Source organism: Scyliorhinus torazame, chromosome 5 (genome assembly GCF_047496885.1).
Source record: "Scyliorhinus torazame isolate Kashiwa2021f chromosome 5, sScyTor2.1, whole genome shotgun sequence".
Lineage (NCBI taxonomy): Eukaryota > Metazoa > Chordata > Chondrichthyes > Carcharhiniformes > Scyliorhinidae > Scyliorhinus > Scyliorhinus torazame.
In genome coordinates, this window is record NC_092711.1 from 92,099,805 (window position 1) to 92,124,082 (window position 24,278).

General features: G+C 49.0%; 1 protein-coding gene and 1 long non-coding RNA gene across 4 annotated transcripts in view; one reads left to right on the top strand and one right to left on the bottom strand.

Annotated features, from left to right (window-relative positions):
• Nucleotides 1-18,946, bottom strand: part of LOC140421508 (uncharacterized) — a 36,442-nt gene extending 17,496 nt beyond the window's left edge. For both annotated transcript variants that reach the window (XR_011946865.1, XR_011946864.1), the window contains exon 1: nucleotides 18,852-18,946. This is a non-coding gene — a long non-coding RNA (uncharacterized lncRNA). The remainder of the gene's footprint in view (nucleotides 1-18,851) is intronic.
• LOC140421475 (uncharacterized) overlaps nucleotides 1-24,278 on the top strand; it is an 856,937-nt gene that overhangs the window by 744,897 nt on the left and 87,762 nt on the right. The window lies entirely within an intron of this gene.

The window sequence follows — 24,278 nt, forward strand, 5'->3', positions numbered from 1 at the left end:
GGTTACCGGCCGCCATCTTTACAGTGGACAAGGTGCCACAGGGCGCATGTGCTGCGAGCCGGATGCCAACTCTCCCGGATTCACTGACTGGAGTCTCCAGGATTTTATTTTTTTGATTTTTTTTCATAAATTTAGAGTATCCAATTCATTTTTTCCAATTAAGGGGCAATTTTGTCTGGCCAATCCACCTACCCGGCACATCTTTGGGTTGTGGGGGCAAAACCCACATAAACACGGGGAGAATGTGCAAACTCCACAAGGACAGTGACCTAGAGCAGGGATCGAACCGAGGGTCCTCAGCGCCGTGAGCCATCAGGGATCGCCCACTGTGCTGCCCCCAAATTATATTTTGATAATTTGTGGAAGTCACTGGCTGGGTCAACGTTTATTGCCCATCCCCAATGTCCCTTGAACTGAGTGGCTTGCTCGGCCATCTCGGAGGGCATTTAAAGAGTCAACCACATTGCTGTGGTTTGGAATCGTGTTGGCCAGACCAGGTAAGGATAGATTATTTCCTTCACTGAAGGACATGAGTGAACAGATGTGTCTTTACAACAATTGACAATGGTTTCATGGTCATCAGTAGACTTGCAATGAATTCAAATTTTACCTTCTGTCTCGGTGAGATTCATACTTAGGAAATCATTAGGACAGTGGAAAATATTTTTGGATCTTTGGAAAATGATTAGGATAGTAAAAAATATTTTTTTGAACATTTCTCTTAAGCTGATATAAATTATTGAAAATGGGATAAAGGTTGATTGGCTGACAGTCAAACGCTGTCCTGTAAGGTAATGAGTCATTTTGCTTCCCAATTGGCCGAGGAAGGCAGTGTGTCACAAGGATGGATGTGTTGACCGATTAATGGCTGGAGGATGGGGGCAGGTCATGTGATCAAACCTCCAGGAATACATTTAATCAAAGTTGATGAGGAGAGAATGTTGTGAATTTCTATCCTAAACTGACAGTGAGGTTTCTGTAAATTTACAGGATACTGGAAGTGGAGGTTTAACAGACAGGAAATGCAAACCAAACGTCACATTGCAATCTGACAGAGTCACTCAGTTCATCAGAACCTGCATATCAGCAGCACCTGGGTGTGGAAGGTAAAAGGTTTGTCTGTTCTGTCTGTGAGGGAAGATTTCAGGTCTCACTGTGATTAGAAAAGCCCCGAGATTCACAAACCTGGAGAACTGTGTTCAGTTCTGGACAACAAACCTGAGGAAGGATAGAATGGCCTCAGAGGGAGTGCTGCACAGATTTATCTGAACCCCCCTGGGTTAAATTACAAAACTAGATTGCACAAAAAAATCTGTAATTGTGGGACAGAGAAAAGCATTCGGTCCATGCCAGCTCTCTAATCGACATGGTAGCACCATTGCTTCACAGCGCCAGGGAACCCGGTTTCTTTCCCGGCTTGGGTCACTGAATGGGTGGAGTCTGCACGTTCTCCCCGTGTCTGCGTGGGTTTCCTCCGGGTGCTCCGGTTTCCTCCCACAAGTCCCGGAAGATGTGCTTGCTAGGTGAATTGGACATTCTGAATTCTCCCTCTGTCTACCCAAAAGGTGCCGGAATGTGGCGACAAGGGGCTTTTCACAGGAACTTCATTGCAGTGTTAATGTAACAATAGAACATAGAACAGTACAGCACAGAACGGGCCCTTCAGCCCTCGATGTTGTGCCGAGCATTGTCCAAAACCAAGATCAAGCTATCCCACTCCCTGTCATTCTGGTGTGCTCCATGTGCCTATCCAATAACCGCTTGAAAGTTCCTAAAGTGTCCGACTCCACTATCACAGCAGGCAGTCCATTCCACCACCGAACCACTCTGAGTAAAGAACCTACCTCGGAAATCCCTCCTATATCTCCAACCCTGAATCTTATAGTTATACCCGTTGTAACAGCTACCTCCACCCGAGGAAATAGTCTCTGAACGTCCACTCTATCTGTCCCCCTGATCATCTTATAAACCTCCATTAAGTCACCTCTCAGCCTCCTCCACTCCAAAGAGAAAAGCCCTAGCTCCCTCAACCTTTCCTCATAAGACCTATTCTGCAAACCAGGCAGCATCCTGGTAAATCTCCTTTGCACCCCTTCCAATGCTTCCACATCCTTCCTATAATGAGGTGACCAGAACTGCACACAATACTCCAAATGTGGTCTCACACAATCATGTATAGTTGCAGCATAACCCCGCGGCTCTTAAACTCAAGCCCCCTTTAATAAACATTAACACACTATAAGCCTTCTTCACTGCTCTATCCATTTGAGTGACAACCTTCAGAGATCTGTGGACATGAACCCCAAGATCTCTCTGTTCCTCCACATTCCTCAGAACCCTGCCATTGACCCTGTAATCCGCATTCAAATTTTTTCTACCAAAATGAATCACCTCGCACTTATCAGGGTTAAACTCCATCTGCCATTTTTCGGCCCAGCTCTGCATCCTATTAATGTCTCTTTGCAGCCGACAACAGCCCTCCACCTCATCCACTACTCCACCAATCTTGGTGTCATCAGCAAATTTACTGACCCACCCTTCAGCCCCCTCCTCCAAGTCATTGATAAAAATCACAAATAGCAGAGGACCCAGCACTGATCCCTGTGGTACACCGCTGGTAACTGGTCTCCAGTCTGAAAATTTTCCATCCACCACCACCCTGTGTCTTCTACGTGATAGCCAGTTACTTATCCAATTGGCCAAATTTCCCTCTATCCGACACCTCCTTACTTTCTTCATGAGCCGACCATGGGGAACCTTATCAACGCCTTACTAAAATCCATGTATAGAACATTAACTGCTCTACCTTCATCTACACACTTCGTTACCTCCTCAAAGAATTCAATCAAATTTGTGAGGCAAGACCTACCCTTCATGAATCCGTGTTGACTATCCCGGATTAAGCTGCATCTTTCCAAATGGTTAAAAATCCTATCCTTCAGGACCTTTTCCATTATCTTACCTACCACCGAAGTAAGACTAACTGGCCTATAATTACCAGGGTCATTCCTATTCCCTTTCTTGAACAGAGGAACAACATTCATCAGTCTCTGGCACTATCCCCGTGGACAGTGAGGACCCAAAGATCAAAGCCAAAGGCTCTGCAATCTCATCCCTTGCCTCCCAAAGAATCCTTGGATATATCCCATCTGGACCAGGGGACTTGTCAACCGTCAGGTTTTTCAAAATTGCAAATACATTCTTCCTCAGAACATCTACCTCCTCCAGCCTACCCGCCTGTATCACACACTCATCCCCAAAAACATGGTCCCTCTCCGTTGTGAACACTGAAGAAAAGTATTAATTCAACACCCCTCCTATCTCTTCTGGCTCCATGCACAAGTTCCCACTACTGTCCTTGAGAGGCCCTACCGTCACCCTGGTCATTCTTTTATTTCTCACAAAAGAGTAAAATGCCTTGGGGTTTTCCTTGATCCAACCCGCCAAGGACTTCTCATGCCCCCTCCTAGCTCTCTTAAGCCCTTTATTCAGCTCATTCCTTGCTACCTAATAACTCTCAAGCGACCCTACTAAACCTTGTTTTCTCATCCTTACATACTCTTCCTTTTTCCTCTTGACAAGACATTCAACCTCTTTTGTGAACCATGGTTCCCTCACATGGCCATTTTCACCCTGCCTGACAGGGACATGCCTATCAAGGACACGCAGTATTTGTTCCTTGAACAAGCTCCACTTTTCATTTGTGCCTTTCCCTGACAGTTTCTGTTCCCATCTTATGCTCCCTAATTCTTGCCTAATCGCATCATAATTACCTCTCCCCCAATTATAAACCTTGCCCTATCGTCCCTCTCCATTGCAATAATGAAAGACACCGAATTGTGGTCACTATCTCCAAAGTGCTCTCCCACAAACAAATCTAACACTTGGCCCTGTTCATTACCCAGTATCAAATCCAATGTGGCCCCCCCCTCTTGTCGGCCTATCCACACTGTACAAAAACTGCCCATTCCGAACTGTTCGACTTGTAGAGGCTCCAATCAATATTTTGAAAGTTAAAGTCACCCATGACAACTACCCTGAGACCTCCACACCTATCCATAATCTGTTTTGCAATTTCTTCCTCCACATCTCTATTACTATTTGGGGGCCTATAGAAAACTCCCAACAATGTGACCGCTCCTTTCCTATTTCTAACTTCAACCCATATTACCTCAGTAGGCTGATCCCCTTCAAACTGCCTTTCTGCAGCCGTTAAACTATCCTTGATTAACAATGCTACTCCTCCACCTCTTTTACCACCTTCCCTACTCTTACTGAAACATCTATACCCCGGAACTTCCAACAACCATTCCTGTCCGTGTTCTCACCATGTCTCCGAAATGGCCACAACATCGTAGTCCCAAGTACCAATCTACACTCCAATTTCACCTACCTTATTCCGGATGCTCCTTGCATTGAAGTAGACACACCTCAACCCACCTTTCTGTCTGCCGGTACACTCCTGCGACCTTGATACCCTCCTCAGTACCTCACTACTCTCAACACTGGCTTCTGGACTACAGCTCGTTTTCCCAGCCCCCTGACAAATTAGTTTAAACCGCCCCCCCCCCCCACCCCCGAAGAGCCGTAGCAAATTTCCCTCCCAGGATATTGGTGCCCCTCTGGTTTAGGTGCAAACCGTCCTGTCTGTACAGGTCCCACCTTCCCCAGAATGTTTTCCAATTATCCACGTACCTGAAACCCTTCCTCCTAGATTGTCCGACCAGAGGAGGGGCAATATTGGATTTAGTACTGGGTAATGAGCCAGGGCAAGTGATAGATTTGTTAATGGGGGAGCATTTTGGAGATAGTGACCACAATTCTGTGACTTTCACTTTAGTAATGGAGAGGGATAGGTACGTGCAACAGGGCAAGGTTTACAATTGGGGGAAGGGTAAATACGATGTTGTCAGACTAGAATTGAAGTGCATAAGTTGGGAACATAGGCTGGCAGGGAAGGACACAAATGAAATGTGGAACTTGTTCAAGGAACAGGTGCTACGTGTCCTTGATATGTATGTCCCTGTCAGGCAGGGAAGAGATGGTCGAGTGAGGGAACCATGGTTGACAAGAGAGGTTGAATGTCTTGTTAAGAGGAAAAAGGTGACTTATGTAAGGCTGAGGAAACAAGGTTCAGACAGGGCATTGGAGGGATACAAGATAGCCAGGAGGGAACTGAAGAAAGGGATTAGGAGAGCTAAGAGAGGGCATGAACAATCTTTGGCGGGTAGGATCAAGGAAAACCCCAAGGCCTTTTACACATATGTGAGAAATATGAGAATGACTAGAGCGAGGGTAGGTCCGATCAAGGACAGTAGCGGGAGATTGTGTATTGAGTCTGAAGAGATAGGAGAGGTCTTGAACGAGTACTTTTCTTCTGTATTTACAAATGAGAGGGGCGATATTGTTGGAGAGGACAGTGTGAAACAGATTGGTAAGCTCGAGGAAATACTTGTTAGGAAGGAAGATGTGTTGGGCATTTTGAAAAACTTGAGGATAGACAAGTCCCCCGGGCCTGACGGGATATATCCAAGGATTCTATGGGAAGCAAGAGATGAAATTGCAGAGCCGTTGGCAATGATCTTTTCGTCCTCACTGTCAACAGGGGTGGTACCAGGGGATTGGAGAGTGGCGAATGTCGTGTCCCTGTTCAAAAAAGGGACTAGGGATAACCCTGGGAATTACAGGCCAGTTAGTCTTACTTCGGTGGTAGGCAAAGTAATGGAAAGGGTACTGAAGGATAGGATTTCTGAGCATCTGGAAAGACACTGCTTGATTAGGGATAGTCAGCACGGATTTGTGAGGGGTAGGTCTTGCCTTACAAATCTTATTGAATTCTTTGAGGAGGTGACCAAGCATGTGGATGAAGGTAAAGCAGTGGATGTAGTGTACATGGATTTTAGTAAGGCATTTGATAAAGTTCCCCATGGTAGGCTTATGCAGAAAGTAAGGAGGCATGGGATAGTGGGAAATTTGGCCAGTTGGATAACGAACTGGCTAACCGATAGAAGTCAGAGAGTGGTGGTGGATGGCAAATATTCAGCCTGGATCCCAGTTACCAGTGGCGTACCGCAGGGATCAGTTCTGGGTCCTCTGCTGTTTGTGATTTTCATTAATGACTTGGATGAGGGAGTTGAAGGGTGGGTCAGTAAATTTGCAGACGATACGAAGATTGATGGAGTTGTGGATAGTAAGGAGGGCTGTTGTCGGCTGCAAAGAGACATAGATAGGATGCAGAGCTGGGCTGAGAAGTGGCAGATGGAGTTTAACCCTGAAAAGTGTGACGTTGTCCATTTTGGAAGGACAAATATGAATGCGGAATACAGGGTTAACGGTAGAGTTCTTGGCAATGTGGAGGAGCAGAGAGATCTTGGGGTCTATGTTCATACATCTTTGAAAGTTGCCACTCAAGTGGATAGAGCTGTGAAGAAGGCCTATGGTGTGCTCGCGTTCATTAACAGAGGGATTGAATTTAAGAGCCGTGAGGTGATGATGCAGCTGTACAAAACTTTGGTAAGCCACATTTGGAGTACTGTGTACAGTTCTGGTCGCCTCATTTTAGGAAGGATGTGGAAGCTTTGGAAAAGGTGCAAAGAAGATTTACCAGGATGTTGCCTGGAATGGAGAGTAGGTCTTACGAGGAAAGGTTGAGGGTGCTAGGCCTTTTCTCATTAGAACGGAGAAGGATGAGGGGCGACTTGATAGAGGTTTATAAGATGATCAGGGGAATAGATAGAGTAGACAGTCAGAGACTTTTTCCCCGGGTGGAACAAACCATTACAAGGGGACATAAATTTAAGGTGAAAGGTGGAAGATATAGGAGGGATATCAGAGGTAGGTTCTTTACCCAGAGAGTAGTGGGGGCATGGAATGCACTGCCTGTGGAAGTAGTTGAGTCGGAAACATTAGGGACCTTCAAGCAGCTATTGGATAGGTACATGGATTACGGTTAAATGATATAGTGTAGATTTATTTGTTCTCAAGGGCAGCACGGTAGCATTGTGGATAGCACAATTGCTTCACAGCTCCAGGGTCCCAGGTTCGATTCCGGCTTGGGTCACTGACTGTGCGGAGTCTGCACGTCCTCCCCGTGTCTGCGTGGGTTTCCTCCGGGTGCTCCGGTTTCCTCCCACAATCCAAAGATGTGCAGGTTAGGTGAATTGGCCAATGATAAATTGCCCTTAATGTCCAAATTGACCTTGGTGTTGGGTGAAGGTGTTGAGTTTGGGTAGGGTGCTCTTTCCAAGAGCCGGTGCAGACTCAAAGGGCCGAATGGCCTCCTTCTGCACTGTAAATTCAATGATAATCTATGATTAATCTAGGACAAAGGTTCGGCACAACATCGTGGGCCGAAGGGCCTGTTCTGTGCTGTATTTTCTATGTTCTCTGTTCTACACCATCCCTGCAGCCACGTGTTTATCTGCACTCTCTCCCTGTTCCTCACCTCACGAGCACGTGGCACCGGCAACAAACCAGAGATGACAATGTGGTTTGTCCTGGCTCTCAGCTTCCTCCCTAGCTCCCTTAGTTCCTGGTTTAAATTCCCGTCCCTTCTCTTACCTATGTCGTTGGTACTGATGTGTACCACGACTTGTGACTGCTCCCCCTCCCCTTTAAGGATTTTGAAAACACGGCCCGAGGCGTCATGGGCCCTGGCACCCGGGAGGCAACATACCATCCGTGAGTCTCTTTCGCTGCCACAGAACCGTCTATCTGCCCCTCTAACTATCGAGTCCCCAATAACTATTGCTCTCCCGCTCTCCCTCCTTCCCTTCTGAGCTACAGGGACGGACTCAGTGCTGGAGATCCGTTCACCGTGGCTTACCCCTGGTAGCTCGTCCCTCAACAGTATCCAAAACGGTATACTTGTTACTGAGGGGAACGACCACAGAGGGATCCTGCACTGACTGCTTCCTCCCAGCCCCTCTCACCGTCACCGTCTTCGGAATAATTACATTCCTGAAGCTACTTTCTATGACCACCTCTGCCTCCCGAATGATCCGAAGTTCATCCAGCTCCATCTCCAGCTCCTTAACGCGGTTTCTGAGGAGCTGGAGATGGGTGCGCTTCCCACAGGTGAAATCAGCAGGGACACTGACGGCGTCCCTCACCTCAAACATTCATACCTGTGAGACTAATAAAGATTACTGTTATTATCTGGAACAATCCAGTCAGTCTCATTCTCCTGCTGTATCCCTGTATCCTAACAGCTTTATTTCTCTCAGGTTTCTATCCAATTTTTAAAAAAATCATTCATTGGTGTCTATTTCTAAACTCCGTCATAGGCAGCAAGGTTCAGGTCATTGCCACTGGCTGTGTAAAAACATTATTCTTCATACCTCCTGGACCATTTACATGCATAGATACGGAGCAACATAGAAAATAGCAGCAGGAGGCCATTTGGCCCTTCGAGCCTGCTCCACCATTCATTACGATCAGAGCAGATTGGGCTCAATAGCCTAATCCCGCTTTCCCCCATATCCTTTGATCCCCTTCACCCTGAGTGCTGTATCTAACTGCTTCTTGAAAACATGAAATGTTTTGGTCTCAATTCTTCCTGTGGTGATGAATTCCACAGGTTCACCACTCTCTGGGTGAAGACATTTCTCCTCACCTCGGTCCTAAATGGTCTGTCATAGAACATACAGTGCTGAAGGAGGCCATTCGGCCCATCGAGTCTGCACCGATCCACTTAAGTCCTCACTTCCACCCTATCCCCATAACCCAATAACCCCTCCTAACCTTTTTGGTCACTAAGGCAATTTATCATGGCCAATGCACCTAACCTGCACATCTTTGGACTGTGGGAGGAAGGCGGAGCATCCGGAGGAAACCCACGCAGACACGAGGAGAACGCGCAGACTCCGCACAGACAGTAACTCAGCAGGGAATCGAACCTGGGACCCTGGTGCTGTGAAGCCACAGTGCCAGCCACTTGTGCTGCCCGTGCTATCCCGTATCCTCAGACTGTGACCCCGGGTTCTGGACACACCCACCATCGGGAACATCCTTCCCGAATCTAATCTGTCTCGCCCTGTTAGAATGTTATAGGTTTTTTTAAAATATAAATTTAGAGTGCACAATTCTTTTTTTTCCCAATTAAGGGGTAATTTTAGCATGGCCAGTCTACCTACCCTGCACATCTTTGGGTTGTGGGGGTGGGACCCACACAGACACAGGGAGAATGCGCAAACTCTACACGGACAGCGACCCGGGGCCGGGATCGAACCTAGGTCCTTGGTGACGTGATGCAACAGTGCTAACCACTGCACCATCGTGCAGCCCACAGTCAAGAGGTTTCTATGAGATTCCTCCTCATTCTTCTGAACTCCAGCGAATACAATCCTGATTGATTCAATCTCTCATACGTCAGTCCCACCATCCCAGGAATCAGCCTGGCAAAGCTTTGCTGCTCTTTCTCTTTAGCGAGATCATCTTTCCTCAGATAAGGAGACTAATACTGCACACAGTATTCCAGGTGTGGCCTCACCAAGGCCCTGTATAATTGCAGCAAGACATCCCTGCTCCTCTACTCGAATCCTCTTGCTATGAAGGCCAAAAAACCACTTGCCTCCTTTACCGCATGCTGTATTTGCATGCTTCCATACAAACTAGGAGCAGGCCACTCGGCCCCTCGAGCCTGCTCCTTACATACAAACCAGGAGCCAGCCTCTTGAGCCTGCTCCTTACACACAAACTAGGAGTCGGCCCCTTGAGCCTGCTCCTTACACACAAACTAGGAGTCGGCCCCTCGAGCCTGCTCCATCATACAATAATTTTTTTTTTTTTTTTTAATAATATTTTATTGAAAATTTTTGGTCAACCAACACAGTACATTGTGCATCCTTTACACAACATTGTAACAATACAGATAATAATGACCTTTTTTAAATTTAAACAAAAACAACAACAAATAAATAAATATTAAATAACAAAAAATAAAAACTAGCCCTAATTGGCAACTGCCTTGTCTCAGGCCACCCCCCCCCCCCATCCCCCCCCCCCCCAAGTCCTGGGCCGCTGCTGCTGCCTTCTTTGTTCTCCCCTATCTATCTTTCCGCAAGATATTCGACGAACGGTTGCCACCGCCTAGTAAACCCTTGAGCCGACCCCCTTAGGACGAACTTAATCCGCTCTAACTTTATGAACCCCGCCATATCATTTATCCAGGTCTCCACCCCCGGGGGCTTGGCTTCTTTCCACATTAGCAATATTCTGCGCCAGGCTACTAGGGACGCAAAGGCCAAAACATCGGCCTCTTTCGCCTCCTGCACTCCCGGCTCTTGTGCAACCCCAAATATAGCCAACCCCCAGCTTGGTTCGACCCGGACTCCTACTACTTTCGAAAGCACCTTTGTCACCCCCATCCAAAACCCCTGTAGTGCCGGGCATGACCAAAACATATGGGTATGATTCGCTGGGCTTCTCGAGCACCTCGCACACCTATCCTCCACCCCAAAAAATTTACTGAGCCGTGTTCCAGTCATATGTGCCCTGTGTAATACCTTAAACTGAATCAGGCTTAGCCTGGCGCACGAGGACGACGAGTTTACCCTGTTTAGGGCATCTGCCCACATCCCCTCCTCAATCTCCTCCCCTAGCTCTTCTTCCCATTTCCCTTTTAGTTCGTCCATCATAGTCTCCCCTTCGTCTCTCATTTCCCTATATATATCCGACACCTTACCGTCCCCCACCCATTTCTTTGAGATGACTCTGTCCTGCACCTCTTGTGTCGGGAGCTGCGGGAATTCCCTCACCTGCTGCCTCGCAAAAGCCCTCAATTGCATGTACCTGAATGCATTCCCTTGGGGCAACCCATATTTCTCGGTCAGCGCTCCCAGACTCGCAAACTTCCCATCCACAAATAGATCTTTCAATTGCGTTATACCTGCTCTTTGCCACATTCCGTATCCCCCATCCATTCCCCCCGGGGCAAACCTATGGTTGTTTCTTATCGGGGACCCCCCCAGTGCTCCGGTCTTTCCCCTATGTCGTCTCCACTGTCCCCAAATCTTCAGTGTAGCTACCACCACCGGACTCGTGGTATAGTTCCTTGGTGAGAACGGCAATGGGGCTGTCACCATAGCCTGCAGGCTGGTCCCCCTACAGGACGCCCTCTCTAATCTCTTCCACGCCGCTCCTTCCTCCTCTCCCATCCACTTACTCACCATTGAAATATTAGCGGCCCAATAATACTCACTTAGGCTCGGTAGTGCCAGCCCCCCCCCTATCCCTACTACGCTGTAAGAATCCCTTCCTCACTCTCGGAGTCTTCCCGGCCCAAACAAAACCCATGATACTCTTTTCTATCCTTTTGAAAAAAGCCTTCGTGATCACCACCGGGAGACACTGAAACACAAAAAGGAATCTCGGGAGGACCACCATCTTAACTGCCTGCACCCTCCCTGCCATTGACAATGCTACCATATCCCATCTCTTGAAATCTTCCTCCATCTGTTCCACCAACCGCGTCAAATTTAGCCTGTGCAATGTGCCCCAATTCTTAGTTATCTGGATCCCCAGGTAACGAAAGTCTCTTGTTACCTTCCTCAACGGTAGGTCTTCTATTTCTCTACTCTGCTCCCCTGGATGCACCACAAACAGCTCACTCTTTCCCATGTTCAATTTATACCCTGAAAAATCCCCAAACTCCCCAAGTATCCGCATTATTTCTGGCATCCCCTCCGCTGGATCCGCCACATATAGTAGCAGATCATCCGCATATAAAGATACCCGGTGTTCTTCTCCTCCCCTAAGTATTCCCCTCCATCCCTTGGAACCTCTCAGCGCTATCGCCAGGGGCTCAATCGCCAGTGCAAACAGTAATGGGGACAGAGGACATCCCTGCCTTGTCCCTCTATGGAGCCGAAAATATGCCGATCCCCGTCCATTCGTGACCACACTCGCCACTGGGGCCCTATACAACAGCTGCACCCATCTAATATACCCCTCTCCGAACCCAAATCTCCTCAACACCTCCCACAGATAATCCCACTCCACTCTATCAAATGCTTTCTCGGCATCCATCGCCACTACTATCTCCGTTTCACCCTCTGGTGGGGCCATCATCATTACCCCTAACAACCTCCGTATGTTCGTGTTCAGCTGTCTCCCCTTCACAAACCCAGTTTGGTCCTCATGAACCACCCCCGGGACACATTCCTCTATTCTTATTGCCATTACCTTGGCCAAGACCTTGGCATCTACATTGAGGAGGGAGATTGGTCTGTAGGACCCGCATTGTAGCGGATCCTTTTCCTTCTTTAAAAGAAGCGATATCATTGCTTCTGACATAGTCGGGGGCAGTTGTCCCCTTTCCTTTGCCTCGTTGAAGGTTCTCGTCAGTAGCGGGGCGAGCAAGTCCAAATATTTTCTGTAAAATTCAACTGGGAATCCGTCCGGTCCCGGGGCCTTTCCCGTCTGCATGTTCCTGATTCCTTTCACCACTTCTTCTACCGTGATCTGTGCTCCCAATCCCATCCTTTCCTGCTCTTCCACCTTGGGAATTTCCAGCCGATCCAAAAACTCCATCATTCTCTCCCTCCCATCCGGGGGTTGAGCTTCATACAATTTTTTATAAAATGTCTTAAACACTTCATTCACTCTCTCCACTCCCCGCTCCGTCTCTCCATCTTCGTCTCTCACCCCCCCTATTTCCCTCGCTGCTCCCCTTTTCCTCAATTGGTGTGCCAGCAATCTGCTCGCCTTCTCTCCATATTCATACTGTACACCCTGCGCCTTCCTCCATTGTGCCTCTGCAGTGCCTGTGGTCAGCAAGTCAAATTCCACATGCAGCCTTTGCCTTTCCCTGTACAATCCCTCCTCCGGTGCTTCCGCATACTGTCTGTCCACCCTCAAAAGTTCTTGCAACAACCGCTCCCGTTCCTTACTCTCCTGCTTCCCTTTATGTGTCCTTATTGATATCAGCTCCCCCCTAACCACCGCCTTCAACGCCTCCCAGACCACTCCCACCTGAACCTCCCCATTGTCATTGAGTTCCAAGTACTTTTCAATGCATCCCCTCACCCTTAAGCACACCCCCTCATCCGCCATTAGTCCCATATCCATTCTCCAGGGTGGACGCCCTCTTGTTTCCTCCCCTATCTCCAAGTCTACCCAGTGTGGGGCATGATCCGAAATGGCTATAGCCGTATATTCCGTTCCCCTCACCCTCGGGATCAATGCCCTACCCAACACAAAAAAGTCTATGCGTGAATAGACTTTATGGACATAGGAGAAAAACGAGAACTCCTTACTCCTAGGTCTACTGAATCTCCACGGGTCCACCCCTCCCATCTGCTCCATAAAATCCTTAAGCACCTTGGCTGCTGCCGGCCTCCTACCAGTCCTGGACTTCGACCTATCCAGCCTTGGTTCCAACACCGTGTTAAAGTCTCCCCCCATTATCAGCTTTCCGGTCTCTAGGTCTGGGATGCGTCCTAGCATTCGCCTCATAAAATTGGCATCGTCCCAATTCGGGGCATACACGTTTACCAACACCACCATCTCTCCCTGTAATTTGCCACTCACCATCACGTATCTGCCCCCGTTATCCGCCACTATAGTCTTTGCCTCGAACATTACCCGCTTCCCCACTAATATAGCCACCCCCCTGTTTTTCGCATCCAGCCCCGAATGGAACACCTGCCCTACCCATCCTTTGCGCAACCTAACCTGATCTATCAGTTTCAGGTGCGTTTCCTGTAACATGACCACATCTGCTTTAAGTTTCTTAAGGTGTGCGAGTACTCGTGCCCTCTTTATCGGCCCGTTAAGCCCCCTCACGTTCCACGTGATCAGCCGAGTTGGGGGGCTTCCCACCCACCCCCCCTTGCCGGTTAGCCATCATCTTTTTCCAGCTTCTCGCCCAGTTCCCACGCGGCTGTATTTCTCCCAGACGGTGCCCCCCCGCCCATCCTTTCCCGCACCCACTCCCCCCTTTCCCCAGCAGCAGCAACCCAGTAATTCCCCCCTCCCCCCCCACCCGCTAGACCCCCCGCTAGCGTAATTACTCCCCCCATGTTGCTCCCAGAAGTCAGCAAACTCTGGCTGACCTCGGCTTCCCCCCGTGATCACGGCTCGCCCCGTGCGGCGCCCCCTCCTTCCTGCTTCTCTATTCCCGCCATAATTATCATAGCGCGGGAACCAAGCCCACGCCTCTCCCTCGGCCCCGCCTCCCATGGCCAACGCCCCATCTCCTCTCCCTCCCCACCTCCCCCCATCACCACCTGTGGGAGAAAGAAAAGTTACCATACCGCAGGATTAATCATACAATCCCTCTTCGCCCCCCCCCCCCCCCCCACTCGTCCCACCACTTTGTCCAAACGTTCATTTTCGTAGTCCAATCATTCCAATTTTTCTTCTACAATAAAAGTCCACGCTTCATCCGCCGTCTCAAAGTAGTGGTGCCTCCCTTGATATGTGACCCACAGTCTTGCCGGTTGCAGCGTTCCGAATTTTATCTTCTTTTTATGAAGCACCGCCTTGGCCCGATTAAAGCTCGCCCTCCTTCTCGCCACCTCCGCACTCCAATCTTGATAGACGCGGATCACCGCGTTCTCCCATTTACTACACCGAGTTTTCTTCGCCCATCTAAGGACCATTTCTCTATCCTTAAAACGGAGAAATCTCACCACTATGGCTCTGGGAGCTTCTCCTGCTCTCGGTCCTCGCACCATAACTCGGTATGCTCCCTCCACCTCCAACGGACCCGTCGGGGCCTCCACTCCCATTAACGAGTGCAGCATCGTGCTCACATATGCCCCGACGTCCGCCCCCTCCACACCTTCAGGAAGGCCAAGAATCCTCAAGTTGTTCCTCCTTGCGTTATTTTCCAGTGCCTCCAACCTCTCCACAGATCGTTTCTGGTGTGCCTCCTGTATCTCCGACTTCACCACCAGGCCCTGTATGTCGTTTTCATTCTCTGCTGCTTTCGCCTTCACGACCCGAAGCTCCTGCTCCTGGGTCTTTTGTTCCTCTTTCAGCCCTTCAATCGCCTGTAAAATCGGGGCCAACAACTCTTTCTTCATTTCCTTTTTTATCTCCTCCACGCAGCGTTTCAAAAACTCTTGTTGTTCAGGGCCCCATATGAAACTGCCACCTTCCGACGCCATCTTGGTTTCTGCTTGCCTTCCTTGCCGTTGTTCCAAAGGATCCGCTGCAATCCAGCCACTTTCCTCTCCTTTTTCCATCCGTGTCCAGGGGGAACACCCTTCTGGTTTACCGCACGGTGTTTTCAGCCGTTAAAATTGCCGTTGGGGCTCCTATCAAGAGCCCAAAAGTCCGTTTCACAGGGAGCTGCCGAAACGTGCGACTCAGCTGGTCATCGCCGCACCCGGATGTCTCTCATACAATAATTTTAACCTCAACTCCATATTCCTGCCGACCCCGATAACCTTTCACCCCCTTGCTTATCGAGAATCTATCCATCTCTGACTTAAAAATATTCAAGGACTCGACTTCCACTGCGTTTTAAGGACGCAAGATCTAAGTCATAGAATCCCCACAGTGCAGAAGGAGCCCAAGTCAGCACCAACCCCCCGAAACCCCCCCCCATCCCACCCTGCCCCATCCTCACATCCCACCCAACGTGCACATTCTTGGAGATGAAGAGGCAATTTAGCACCTAACCTGTAAATCTTTGGACTGTGGGAGGAAACCGGAGCACCCGGAAGAAACCCACACAGACACAGGGAGAACGTGCAAACTGCACAGTCATCCAGGGTCAGGCATGAACCTGGGTCCCTGGTGCTGTGATGCAGCAGCGCTAACCACTGTGCCACCCCCTCTTTTACAACCCTCGAGCGAAAAAAAAATCCTTATCCCCATCTGAAATGGGTGACCCCTCACTTTCCAACAGTGACCCCCTTGTTCCAGATTCTCCCACAAGAGGAAACATCCTCTCCACATCCACCCTGTCAAGACCCCTCAGCATCTTATATCGTTCAATCCAGGTTTTACTCAAAACTTTGAATCTGTGTCCCTAGTGCTTGTACGACCAGTGAATGGAAACAAAGTGTCTTTGTCCACCCGATGGAAACCTGGCGTAATCTTGTGTCCCTGAATCAAATCTCCCCTCAACCTCCTTTGCTGGAACCATTCTGGTAAACCTCCTCTGCGCCTTCTCCAAGAACCTTCAGATCCTTCCTGAAGAGTGGTGACCAGAGCTTTATAAAGATTCATAGAATAGAATTAGAACCATAGAATTCCTACAGTGCAGAAGGGGGCCATTCGGCCCATCAAGTGTGCACCGATTCACTGAAAGGGCACCCTGCCTAGGCCCACACCCCTACCCTGTCCCTGTAACCCCATAGCCCCACCGAACCTGCACATCCCTGGACACTAAGGGGCAATTTATCAAGGCCAATCCATCTAACTTGCCCAAACAGCCTCCCCAAACAGGCGCCGGAATGTGGCGACTAGGGGCTTTGGGGCTGGTATAGTGGGCTAAGACAGCTGGCTTGCAATGCAGAACAAGACCAGCAGCGCAGGTTCAAGTCCCGTATCGGCCTCCCCGAACAGGCGCCGGAATGTGGCGACTAGGGGCTTTTCACAGTAACTTAATTGAAGCCTACTTGTGACAATAAGTGATTATTATTATCATTAATTTTTGGTCTGTTGGAGGAATCCTGAGCACCGGGTGGAGACCCACGCAGACACTGGGAGAAAGTGCAAACTCCACACAGACAATCATCAAGGCCAGAATTGAACCCGAGTCCTTGGCGCTGTGAGGCAGCAGTGCTAATTACTGTGCCACCGGAAGCATAGTTTCTGTGTCAGTTATGAAGCTCAAGGTCGAATTTGCTTTGCCAACTACTCTCTTAATATGTCTTGTAGATATACAAAATCCCTCTTCACCTCTTCCCCTCTCCTCCCAAAGAGGCCAGTTGGGTTTTTACAACAATCCAGCAGTTTTCATGGTCCCTTTTCCCAGTGCCGGCCCCACAAATGACCAGATTCATTCAGCTCAATTTTACAACCTGCCTTTGTGTTTCTGTGGGTTCTCTCTCACTTTCAATCAGTTTCACAGGGTGTTCGAAGGTGAGACTTCAAGATCCGTAAACACAAACCAAGCTTCACATCAGGGTCTGACAGAGTCCTCAATTTATCATTGCTGAATATCATGAGATTTTGAACATGGAAGGAAAAAGCACCGTTCACAGTGGGGAGAAACCATACTCGTGTTGTGTGTGTGGACGAGGATTCAGTCGATCATCAGGCCTCACAAGACACAAATGCAGTCACACTGAGGAGAAACCGTGGAAATGTGGGAAAGGATTCACTTCCCCATCCAAGCTGGAAACTCATCGACGCAGTCACACTGGGGAGAGACCATTCACCTGCTCCAAGTGTGGGAAGGGATTCACTCAGCCATCCGCTCTGTCCACACACCAGCGACTTCACTCCAGGGAGAGACCATTCACCTGTTCCACATGTGGGAAAGGATTTACTATTTCAGCCCACTTGCTGAGTCACCAGCTAGTTCACACTGATGAGAAACCGTTTCAATGTCCAGACTGCGGGAGGTGCTATAAAAGATCTGGGGATCTGATGTGCCATCAACGTGTTCACACTGATGAGAGACCATTCAGGTGCTCTCAGTGTGGGACTGGGTTCAGACGATCATCTAACCTCACTGTACATCAGCGAACACACACAGTGGAGAGGCCATTCGTCTGCACCAAGTGTGGGAAGAGATTCACTCAGTCATCCGACCTGCAGAAGCATCAGCGAATTCACTGGGGAGAGACCGTTTCAATGTCCAGACTGCGAGAAGTGCTTTAAACGTTTTGGGGAACTGTTACAACATCAACGTGTTCACACTGACGAGAGACAGTTTAGGTGCTCTCATTGTGGGACTGGGTTCAGACAATCATCTCACCTCACTGCACATCAGCGAATTCACACTGGGGAGAGACCATTCACCTGCTCCTGGTGTGGGAAGGGATTCACTCAGTCATCCGCCTTGCAGAAGCACCAGCGAGTTCACACTGGGGAGAGACCGTTCACCTGTTCCAAGTGTAGGAAGGGATTCGCCACTTCATCCCTCCTGCTGAAACACCAACGAGGCCACAAATAACGATAGTGATTGGATTTTGATGTTCCTCACATTCAGGACTGAACCATGTTCATTTGGGTCTCTTTCTGCTGATAACAAAATCCAGCCCATTTACAGGGGCTAATATTCTGGCTAAAAGTCAAATAAATTAGATTTGTGTGACACACGCAGAGTGCTGAAACTTTTTAATTACTCTGACACAAGTTAGTTCCTTTTGAAGTAATCTCGCTCTCCCGTCTCTTCCATCTTCACCTCCAACAAGAAGTGTGAGGAGCTTCTTTGTGACTGAGATTGAGTAAATCTGATCAGCCGCCTCTGCTGATTCCCTCCCTTCCACGAGCCCACCAGACCAAACTGTCTCTAAATTTCATCCTTTCCCGAGCCCTGAACCCACATCTTTCTCTAGTTTCTCTCTCATCTCCTCTCATGCCCTCTCAGAGCTCATCTTGTCCATGAGAACCAGCTCCTGCTCCATCAACCCTATTCCCACTGAGCTACTGATCAGCCAACTACCCTGTGTCCCAGGATATTGTCAACATTTCTCTCTCTTCAGGTACTGTCCCTCTGTCCTTCAAATCTGCCATCATCACCCCCTCCTCAATAAAACAAACCCTTGACCCTGCCATCCTTACAAATTACTGCCCCATCTTCAGCCTCCCTCTCCTCCCAAACTCTTTGAACATGTTGTCCCTCCCAAATCCTTGCCCATCTTTTCCAGAACTCCATGTTTGAATCCCTTCAATCAGGTCTCTGCCCTGTCACAGTGAAATACAAGAGACAAACAGAATCTTACCCGGAGAGAAAGACAGACAATCCGGGAGCTCCGATCCAACACGGATATGTTCATAAGACCAGAAGCAAGGGTAGCAGCACAGTCATTATCGAGAGACAACAATACCTGCTGTAGACAGACAGACAACTAAACAACACTAATCACAACACCAAGCTACCTAGACAAATATACCCGAGACAGGAAGGAGAATTGGAGACGGACTGGAAGAACTCAAAGACTCCAGACATATTAACCAAAGAAAACAGGTAGAACCAAGGAAGTTCTACCTGCTTCCTAAAATACCCAAACACATGGGACAGTACCAGGGAAATACCACCAGACAGACCCACCGGGCCAAGACTGTGGGAGAGAAAATCCAACAGAATCATAGAATTTACAGTGCAGAAAGAGGCCATTTGGCCCATTTAGCCTGTACCGGCCCTCAGAAAGAGTACCCTACTTAAGCCCATCCCAGTAACTCACCTAACCTTTATTTGGACACCAAGGGGCCAATCGACCTTAACTCTTTGGACGGTGGGAGAAAACTGGAGCACCCAGAGGGAACGCACACAGACACGGGGAAAATGTGCAAACTTTACCCAGTCACTCAAGGCTGAAATTGCTGAAACATCAACACACTGCTCCTGGTGGTTGATGGTATAGTGGTTCAATAAATATAATCAGTGGATTAAAAAGGTGTGTAATATATAGTAAAACAGAAAATGCGACATTAACTCAACAGGTCTGGTAGTATCATCGAATCCTTAAAGTGCAGAAGGAGGCCATTCGGTCCATTGCGTTTGCACCAACCCTACAAAAGAGCGTCCCACCCAGGTGCACTTCCCCCACCCTCTCCCCATAACCCCACTTCACCTTTGGACACTAAGGAGCAATTTAGCATAGCCAATCCACCAAGCCTACACATTCTCGTGGGAGAAAACTGGAGCACCCAGAGAGAACCACACAGACACGGGAAGAATGTGCAAACAGTCATCCAAGGCCGGAATTGAACCCTGGTCACTGGAGCTGTGAGGCAGCAGTGCTAATCGTTGTGCCACATCTGTGATGAGAGAAACAGAGTTAATGTTTGTTGTTGCTTGTAACAGTTCTGTAGAAGGATCAATGGATTCTAAAAAAGTCCATTGAAGTCGAAATAAGACATTTTTGTCCATTGAAGCGTTTTGACACAGGAACAAGTTTCACTCTGTGTGAAGCTCCAGTTTCATTCACACAGCCCGCAGTCTGATTGGCTGAAGGACCAGAATCCATCCCGTCCTCCCAATCTTCCTGTTGGTCATCCCCTCTCAGACAGGAAATGAGGTCGTGGAACCCGTGCGCACGTGGCTAATGGGAAGAACTCAAAATGATGCAGTCTCAGCCAATGAGGGAGACTTGAGAGCAGCCACGCCCCTCATTCACTCCAATTAGGTGGAGGTCCTGCAGTCCCACCTCCTCTTCCTATTGGTGCAAAGCTACCGTCAATCACTCGCCGGGTATTGTGATGTGGAGCATGCGCAGTGCGGCTCATGCCCAGGGACAGGCGCTTGTTTGTCTCATCTTCAGGCCATGATGTTGGGTGGGGTTACTGGATTATGGGGATAGGGTGGAGATGTGGACCTTGGGTAGGGTGCTCGTTCCAAGAGCCGGTGCAGACTCGATGGGCCGAATGGCCTCCTTCTGCACTGTACATTCTATGAAATGTGGAGATGTAGGCGTTGCACTGGGGTGGGCACAGTAAGCAGTTTTGCAACACCAGATTAAAGTCCAACAGGTTTATTTAGAATCACTAGCTTTTGGAGCTCAGCTGAGGAAGGAGCTATGCTCTGAATGCTCGTGATTCGAAACAAATCTGTTGGACTTTAACCTGGTGTTGTAAGACTTCTCACTGTGCCCACCCCAGTGCAACACCTGCATCTCCACGTCCTGGTGTTTAGTAAATTACAGCATAATTTAATCAAAGACAGAGAGGAGTGATTTCTGCTGACTGGGGAGTAAGGACTTGGGACATTGCCTAAAAATTGTAGCCAGGTCACAGAACTCAGTGTGAAATGAGGAAACACTTGTTGACACAAAATCTGGGACACATTTGGAATTCTCTCTCATAAATGACAATTCCTGTGGCAATCCCTGGTGAATCCCCTATCTTTCATAGAATTTACCGTGCAGTTGGAGGCCATTCGGCCCATGGAGTCTGCACCAGCTCTTGGAAAGAGCACCCTACCCAAGGTCCACATCTCCACCCTATCCCCATAACCCAGTAAACCCACCCAACACTAAGGACAATTTTTGACACTAAGGACAATTTTAGCATGGCCAATCCATCTAACCTGCACATCTTTGGACTGTGGGAGGAAACCCACGCAGACACCGGGAGGATGTGCAGACTCCACACAGACAGTGACCCAAGCCGGAATCAAAACTGGGACCCTGGAGCTGTGCAGTAATTGTGCTATCCACAATGCTGCCATGCTGCCCCCTTATTTGTTGCCGATCCCGAATTGCTCTTGAACTGAATGGCTTGCTGGTCTATTTCAGAGGGCAGATTTACTGCTGTGGCTCTGGAGTCACATGTAGGTCAGACCAGGTAGGGTTGGCAGATTTCTTAAAGGCCATTAGTGAACCAGATCAGTTTAAACACAACCAGTGATAGCTGCATGGTCACCATTACTGATTTGAGTTTTCACTGTTTTATGAATTGAATGTAGTTGTTTGGTAACCGGGAATATTCCACTAGCTCCTCAGACCATTACCCTAGGGGACTCAGTAATACCCACCCAGGGACATTCCCACTCCACCACCATCTCATCCCTGGCTCCCAACCTCCTGCTTTGTTCACAATCCCCGCCGCCCCCCCCCCGCCGCTGCCCCCCCCGCCGCCGCCGCCCCCCCCCCCGCCGCCGCCCCCCCCGCCGCCGCCCCCCCCCCGCCACCGCCCCCCCCCCGCCACCGCCCCCCCCGCCGCCGCCCCCCCCCGCCGCCGCCCCCCCCCCCCCGCCGCCGCCCCCCCCCGCCGCCGCCGCCCCCCCCCGCCGCCGCCACCCCCCCCCCGCCGCCGCCCTCCCCCCCCCCCCCCCCCCCCGCCGCCGCCGCCGTGGTGTGTGTATGGACAAGGCTTCAACTGATCATCGAACCTGGAGAGGCAAAAGGACACCGGCACCATGGAGAAATGTGGGGATTGTGGGAAGGGATTCAATTACCCATCCCATCTCGAAACTCATCGACCCAGTCACACGGGAGAGGCCGTTCACCTGCTCCGTGTCTGGAAAAGATTTCATTCAGTCACAACACCTGCAGTCACACCAGCGTGCTCACTCCAATAAGAGACCTTTAGAATGTTCTGACTGTGGGAAGAGCTTCAAAAGCAGAAAGAACCTGATGCAACACCAACACACTCACACTGGAGAGAGGCCGTTCGCCTGCTCCATGTGTGGGAAAGGATTCACTCAGTCATCCACCCTAATCAGGCACCAGCAGACTCACACTGGAAAAAGGCCATTCACCTGCTCTGTGTGTGGGAGGAGATTCATTCAGTCATCCACCCTGCTGAGGCACCAGCGGGTTCACACTGGGGAGAGGCCATTCACCTGCTCGGTGTGTGGGAAGGGATTGACTCGGTTAAGCACCCTCGCTGCACATCAACGTGTTCACATTGATAAATGACCTCTTGTTATGAATGTGAGAAGTACAAGTGAGGTGCAGACACACCAACGCACTTGCGTTGGGGAGAGGCTGGTCACCTCTGTGTGTGAAAAGGGTTCACTCAGTCACAGCACCTATTGTGAGAGCGGTGAGTTTACATGTGATTGCAGGGGTGGGATTCTGCTGTTCATCACTTTTATTGTTTGTTTCTGCTGAGAGTAAACTCCAGCCCCATCTTGGAGGTTATTGAAATTTTAGATGAAGACATTCGCTCTGTGTCTGCGTGGGGCTCACCCCCACAACCAAAGATGTGCAGGGTAGGTGGACTGGCCACGCTAAATTACCCTTAATTGGAAAAAAATGAGTTGGGTACTTTAAATCTATTTCTTTTTAATTCTAGATGAATGTCAGCTTGGTCAGCTGTTGAGCAAATACACAGTGTTATGTTCCATTTTTCTCCAATGTAAGAGGAGATTAATTGATGTCCTGTTGCGGACTGCTTCATTTTTGGGCACTTTTCTCTTTTCTAATCCTACATTATTTCAGATCTCACAGCTTCAGTCACTCTTGTGGACAATTCCCAGCTCTCCATATCTTGCAGACTGATGATAATCATAATCTTTATTATTGTCACAAGTAGGCTTACATTAACACTGCAATGAAGTTACTGTGAAAAGCCCTGAGTCGCCACATTCCGGCACCTGCTCAGGTACACTGAGCGAGAATTCAGAATGTCCAATTCACCGAACAGCATGTCTTTCGGGACTTGTGGGAGGAAGCAAGTGCACCCGGAGGAAGCCCACACAGACACGGGGAGAACGTGCAGATTCCGCACAGTGACCCAAGCCGGGAATCAAACCTGGGACACTGACGTTGTGAAGCAGCAGTGCTAACCACTGTCCTACCATGCCGCTCATGAGACTGTGTTACACTGTCAGTGTGCTCCTGTACTGCTCTGTATTTAACAGGAGCCTGCAGGCTGATGAGACTGTGTTACACTGTCAGTGTGCTCCTGTACTGCTCTGTATTTAACAGGAGTCTGCAGACTGATGAGACTGTGTTACACTGTCAGTGTGCTCCTGTACTGCTCTGTATTTAACAGGAGCCTGCAGACTGATGAGACTGTGTTACACTGTCAGTGTGCTCCTGTACTGCTCTGTATTTAACAGGAGCCTGCAAACTGATGAGACTCTGTTGCACTGTCAGTGTGCTCCTGTACTGCTCTGTATTTAACAGGAGTCTGCAGACTGATGAGACTGTGTTACACTGTCAGTGTGCTCCTGTACTGCTCTGTATTTTGCCTGTAATAGAAAATGACTGAATTTCTGTTCCAGTGGAACCTTTGCTGTTCTGAAATGTGGGTGAATATTTTTGTGCCTCACATCCTTGCTCATATTGCTGCAGTTGGGTGGAAGGGGATGTGTAAAGAGCTGGTCTCTGTGTGGAAATGTGAACCAAGGAAATGGTATCTGTGTGTGTGACAGAAACACAGCCTTGTACTCACACTCAGAACAAAGATATCCTTATGGTGAGGGTTTGAAAGGGTCAGATCACAAATGTAGTGAAAAAGTTAAATATAAGTATCACCAGTGTAGCTGCAGCTTGTTAGATCAGAGCTGAGAAATGGGAGCTCTGAATCTCTATTATCTCTGTTTCCCAGAACAAGTAACTCTACTCTCTCTGTATTATTGCAGAACTGTTAATAAAGTCAGTAACAGACAATCTGTTGTTGGGAGTTTGATTCTCTGGTCTCTGAACCACAAGATTCAATGGTTAAAGTCAACAAGATGAACAAGGAAAGAGATCAGG